The sequence below is a fragment of the Protopterus annectens genome, chromosome 12.part0, assembly GCF_019279795.1.
Source record: "Protopterus annectens isolate FY-2018-M chromosome 12.part0, PAN1.0, whole genome shotgun sequence".
In the NCBI taxonomy this organism is placed as follows: Eukaryota; Metazoa; Chordata; order Ceratodontiformes; family Protopteridae; genus Protopterus; species Protopterus annectens.
In genome coordinates, this window is record NC_056746.1 from 262,793,559 (window position 1) to 262,800,185 (window position 6,627).

At 44.2% G+C, this 6,627-nt stretch overlaps 1 protein-coding gene across 1 annotated transcript in view; it reads left to right on the forward strand.

Annotated features, from left to right (window-relative positions):
- Positions 1–4,340, forward strand: part of ANKS3 (ankyrin repeat and sterile alpha motif domain containing 3) — a 1,450,330-nt gene extending 1,445,990 nt beyond the window's left edge. Inside the window, exon 17 of the mRNA XM_044089324.1 lies at positions 3,857–4,340. The gene's annotated coding sequence lies outside the window, so the exon portion shown is untranslated. The remainder of the gene's footprint in view (positions 1–3,856) is intronic.
- Positions 4,341–6,627: the final 2,287 nt, after the last annotated feature.

The window sequence follows — 6,627 nt, forward strand, 5'->3', positions numbered from 1 at the left end:
AATGGAAAAGATTTTCTACCTGGAACCAGTCTCAAGGGATGAGTGCAGTAGTGCCCAATTTACCTCATATTCTACAATATTTGACTGAGATGCTTCATAAGGGCTTGTCTTTTTCCTCCATGAAAATCCATGCCTCAGCCATTTCAGCTCATTATAACACAGAGCTTCCCCTCTTCTCTCAATCACTACTCAAGCAGTTCCTCAGAGGGTCCAAAAATTTAAGGCCACCCAGGAGAGGGCCTACTCCTGCCTGGGACCTTAACATTGTCTTGGGAGAAACTCACTCTTCCTCCTTTCGAGCCAGCTGCTACTGCAGACTTAAAATTCCTTTCCTGGAAAACAGCTATCCTTTTAGCAATCACTTCCGCAAGACAGGTATCTGAATTACAGGCCCTTATGGCAGTGGAGCCTTTCATCATCTTTCATGCAGACAGGGTGTCCCTCAGAACCAATCCCTCCTTCATGCCCAAGGTGGTATCCAGTGTGGCTCTTAATCAGTCCATTAATTTGCCTACCTTCTTTCCTAACCCACAGAACAAAGGGGAATGGATACCGCACTCCTTAGATGTGCACAGACAACTTAGATTCTACTTGGATAGGACTAAACCTCATAGGAAATCTGAACAACTGCTGTTGGCATTTGCTGCAGGGACAGAGGGGAAAGCTATTTCAAAGCAAACCATTTCAAAATGGATAGGCCACTGCATTCATTTCTGCTATAAGCACCATGGAAAACCTATCCCACAGGGCATCAGATCCCCATTCAACCAAGGCTGCATCTACCTCTACAGCCTTTTTCAGGGGCGGCCCTACAAGGGACATCCTAGAAGCTGCTACCTGGAGTTCTGTACATACTTTCACCAAGCATTATCATTTGCCAATTTTCTCTAAATCCAAAGCTGGTTTTGCCACTGCAGTCTTGCAGGGCCTAATAGCTGGTCCTAATTCTATTTAAATTCCTCCACCCAACCTTAGCTTTGGGAATCTACCCAAATGTAATGACTGCAGCAGTGAAACACGAAGAACATAGTACAGTTGTGTACACTTACCATAAATGTAGATGTTCGAGTGTATTCACTGTTGCAGTCTTGGTTACCCTCCCTTTAGCCCCCTTCTTCTTTTGGTTATACCTCTGCTCTCACTTACTATGCTCAAAAGCTTTTTGGTGTATTTGCTTTTTTGTTGCAGATATATCCTTGTATTATTAATTTAATTGCTTCCCATTAGGGGGCCACCTGACATCTGGGGCAACAAAAACTGATGTAATGGCGTTGGCTGCATGTTTTATACCCCTGACGACCTGACGTCATGGAAGAAGGGACAGCAACTGACGCAGGACCCAAGACTTTGTTAATCAGGCCGACTGAGGTCTACTGCAAGCAGATAACCCAAATGTAATGACTGCAATGAAGCTTGCATATCAATGTCCTAGAGATGAGGGCGGTCCTTCTAGCGTTGCTGACCCTTCATGCCTTTCTTCCTCTGGGGAATATTCCCATTCAATCAGGCAACATGTCAGTAGTCTGGTATATCAACAAACAGAGAGGGACCAGATCTTATCCCCTTTGTTGCAAGGCCATGAGAGTGTTGGAATGGGCGATCTCCACCGGTCGCTTTCTCATCACAACGCACATTCCAGGACGGTCCAACATTCTAGCGGACAGGCTAAGTCGGACCATTCTGATGCCTTACGAGTGGTCTCTGAATCTATCAGTAACGGAAGAGATCTTCAGCGAGTGGGGTCAACCTTGCTGCGATCACTTCAGATCTCCTTCCAACGCGAAGTGCAGCAGGATTTTCGCTCTGAACCCCCCACCAGGGGAGTACCCCAGAGGCACTCTAGTTCATGCTTGGCTTCCCGGTCTTCTGTATGCTTACCCGCCAGTTCCTCTCATCCCAAGGTTTCTGCAGAAAGCTTGTTGACTGGGGAGCAAGGTGATCCTCATTGCCCCATTCTGGCCTTGCCAGGTATGGTTTCCCTTCCTTTGGTCTCACCTTCTGGCTCCACCTTGGATCCTAGATCCCATTCAGGATCTGATTTCACACCCATCGGGGGTGCCTCATCCGAGTCTGGACAGCCTGAAGCTCACGGCTTGGCTGCTGCAGTTCCCGTGATTGCTAGGACACCCGGACTTTCCTCCTCAGTTAAGTTTATTTTTGTAGCTGCTCATAAGTCTTCTACCAGAAAGGTTTATCACAGCAAATGGAAATGTTTTTCTTTGTGGGCCTCTCAGAGGAGTTTAGATCCTTTTACGGCTCCTATTCCCACCATTCTTGATTTTCTAGCTGATATTTTCCAGCATGCAGCTAGTTCTTCTACTGTCAAAGTTCATTTGGCTGCCATTTCTCTTTTTCATGTGGGTGAGAATTCTGCATCCTTGGCATCTTTTAGACTGTGTAAAGCCGTTAATAAAGGCACTTATTTGCTACGCCCCCCGGTCAAAGATCCTGACCCCCCGTAGGACCTTTCTTTTGTTCTCCAAGCTCTGGTCGCTCCACCTTTCGAGCCTGCCGCAACTGCAGATGTTAAAATTTCTATCGTGGAAAACAGCTTTTCTGGTGGCGATTACTTCTGCTAGAAGGGTTTCGGAACTACAAGCCTTGTCCATAAAATTCCGGTACATGATTTTTCATAAAGATAGAGTTTCCCTTCGAACCAACCCATCTTTTCTTCCTAAGGTGGCGTCACCAGTCAATATCAATCAGACTATAAATTTGCCCGTGTTCTTTCCCAATTTTACCAACAGGATGGAATACAAACTACACATGTTGGATGTTCATAGACAGTTACGATTCTATTTACACAGGATAAAAATTTTTCGTAAGTCTGATCGTTTGTTTCGTTCTATAGACCCTTTTTGGGAAACCTATTTCCAAGGTCACTATAGCTAGATGGATTTCTTCATGCATCCTGCAGGTCTATAAGGACAAAGGCATGTCTCCTCCAGGTCAGATTAAAGCTCATTCCACTAGGTCAATGGCTACGTCTGCAGCTTCTGGTCTAGGGTGTCTTTGGATGACATTTGCTCTGCAGCTACTCGGTCCTCATCTCATACATTTATTTCCCATTACAAATTGGATTTGACATCTAGAAGGAGAACATCCTTTGGCTCCGCGGTGCTCCGGAATATCCTTCCATGAGGGCCTCCCAGGAGTTTAGTAGCTGAGGACTCTGTCCCACAGGTTGAAGACCAAATGAAGTAAACTACTTCAGATAAAGAAGTTATGTACTCGCCATAATGCTCCATCTGAGTAGTTGTACTTCATTTGTCTTCAACCGTCCCTCTCTCCCTCCTTCCCCCGGACCTTGGTGCATGTTCAGCCTATGGGCTGTAGTATAGGTCACAAGTATGTTATCAGGTCGTGTTCTAAGTACAAGTTCTGCAAACTCAATCTGGGTCTGGGGATGGAAGGCAGTGGAGGTGTATTATGGGTAAGGGGAGGAGTCTGGAGCTCGAAGCTGATGCTAGTAATTTGTGCCGGCTCGGATCCAATACGGATCCGTATTCCCACAGGTTGAAGACAAATGAAGTATAACTACTCAGATGGAATGTTATGGTGAGCACATAACTTATTTTTTTACTTTCTTCATTGAGGAATTAAGTATTATACTCTCAAAGTTGTTGTTTCTCTACTATTTTGACATATCCATTAATTATAAAGGTGACAGTATTATAAAAACTCTGCTTTTACAATAACTGCATTAAATGTGGTTAAGTTAATGATGGTGGTAGGAGTTCTACTTTTACAATAACTACATTAAATGTGGTTAAGTTAGTGATGGTGGTAGGATTTCAGATATTTGAAGTATGACATTTGTTTTGTTTTTTTGTTTGTTTTTTGTTTTTTTTTGTAGTTGACTTCATCTAATGCTACAGACGGCGGGTGAAAATGCCACCCTGAAGCCAAGTGAGATTTTCTCTGTACAGGATGCAGAGAGAACCAGGCTAGTTATGCGCCATGCAGTGGGATGTGTTCTGGCCACTCATCAGGTACCGTGGGTGTGACCACAACTGGATCAGCTGGGGATCGCCAGTCCAGGATCTGGTACAAACTGTGAAGGGACGATGAACAAACAGCTACGGGACTTCTGACCAAGCTGTGCTACAAATGAAAGGACTATTTTCATTTTTTTTCTCTTTGTTTTTCTTCCAAAGTATATTATTTTAAAATTTCAGTGAAGCTGCTGCCATTTGTCTTTTTCAGGAATAAATATGAAATATACAGAAGTGAGTTTTCATAAGTATGAAATGGACAGAGAAAATGTGTTTCTGAAGCCATGCATTTTTAGCATGACTGTTTCTCCATGTGATGTTAAATAATAATAAAAAATAACAGCATGTTGGTGTACTGTAATTTGTGACTTGTATCCTAGATGTTCTTTGTGTTTCACTGTTGCAGTCATTACATTCGGGTAATCTGCTGGCAGGTTGCCCTCAGTCAGCCTGAATTCCAAAGTCTTGGGTCCTGCGTCGGTTGCAGTCTCCTCTTCCATGACGTCAGGTCGCCAGGGGTATAAAATATGCAGCCAACGCCATTTTCTTCAGTCCTTCGTGTTGTGCGGTGCCCGAAACAGAAGCATTTCGCAAGTGCCGGTCGGCTGACTACTGAAATATTCGAGTTTGAGTTTCAGAACCGAAGTCTTCACTAAAGCTAAGTACTTCGTTGGGGAAACTTTTTTCTTGCTTTTTACCGATGTCAGAAAAAGTTAATAATTGTATTACTTGTGGAAAGCAAATACCTCATAAGGATTTCCATTTATACTGTATTCCTTGCCTAGGCCCTGATCACAATGTACTTAGCTGTCGGTTTTGTGCTAGATTTAGCCAACGAACTATTAAGCGTCTGTATATTTTTGCATTAAAGTATTTTGGAAACAGATTTAACTACCCAGAAATGTCGTCGGATAGCAATCCGACTACCGGAGTACATAAAAAATGCAAAGAAAAGGACAGAGAAAGGCAGTCGTGATCCAAAATTGACAAAGAAGCTTCTCCTAAGCCAGTCGCCGGTTCACTGATACTCAGTGAGGTGCTTTCGCAGCCCCTGATACCCGCTACCTTCGAGTCGCAGGCCTCTACCGACACCCATGTGGAGTCCGGCATGCCACAAGATACTCAAGGTATTGGACCAAAGGATGTCTCTCCCTTAGATGGGTCTGGAGCCGCTGAGCAGGCACCGGCTTCTGAGGGTGTTTTCAGACCTCAACATTTCTATATTAAACCGACGCCAGCAACAAAAACAAGGTCAAAAACAATTCTATGTCTAAAAAACCGGCGCATGAGCCACGTGCTCAGGCCCCTATGCCTAAAAAATAGATGATCAAAATGACTGAGGATTTAATTACCTTGATCAGGGTTTCCCCAAACCCCCCCCCCCCCCCCCCCACTGTTAAGAGGGCCTAGACAAGGCACTGATTATGAATCTTCAGATCAGGTTTCCATTTCTTCTGACTTTTCTGTTCCTCCCTATGAGGATTCTGATGCAAAGGAATCCATCCCATCTGTATATCCTCCTGAGGATTACTCTTTTGGAGAAACATCTACATTTATGGTAAGTGTACACAACTGTACTTTCTTCGCATTACCGATATTTGGCACAAACCGACGACTTCTTTCGCTTCTTCAGTTCTTTCTAAAACTACCGAGTTTCTAAGGCCAAGAGTACGAGCTATGCCTAAAAACCAATGACCCAAACTCAAGCACCTGCTTTCTTGCCACAAACTCAAATGCTTAAAATGGCAGAAGACCTGATCATGCTTATTAGGGGAAGCCAGCCTTCCCGTGCTAAAAGAAAAAGAGACTTCTCCCCAGCAGCTTTAACTGACCAAGAGTTCGACGACTCTGAGGTTTCTGAATATGAAGACATGCCCTTGTCTGCCTGTGAGGATTCAGATATAGAGGAATCCATTCCTTCTGCTTCCCCTCCAGAGGATTTTTCCTTTGGTGAAACCCTACATACTTTGAGAGAGCATTTCCACTGGGAATGCCAGGATTATCCTTAGTCCAAAAAGAGACTCAGGGAATTTTTAGATTTACCACAGCACAGACCCTTATCTATCCCTCCTGTTCTGGATGTTGTGGATGATGTCTTTATGGAATCCAGTCTAACTCCTGATACTTTACCCCCTGCTCCAAGGAAACCAGACAGGTGCTGCAGAGTCCCTGACTCTCACAAATATCTTTTCAAAAATCCTACTGCTGTCCCAGAGGTCATCTCCCAAGGACCTAAAGGAATAAAAGCAACTACAGCTAAGAATCCCACCCCTTCGGACAGGGATTTCTGAGCTTTAGACAGATGTGGTAAAAAAGTATTCACCTATGCAACTCTCGCCATTAGAGCATTGAATTATCAGTTCCACATGCTGAACTACCAGCAACATACTATGGAACTCATTAAGCAAAAATGATCTACCTTTCCTGACTCGAAACGTTGATCCTTTCCAGCCCCCTCAAGGCCATCTCAAACTAGACCCATGGAAAACAGACCCCCCCCCCAGATTACAGTCTCAGGGTATGCAGAGATCTAAGCAATGGAGTACCTCCACTTCTAAAACAGGGAGTGCTAATCCATCCCTTATGGAAAGAATTCACAGTGACTTCTCAACTCCACTCCTGACCTCTATCC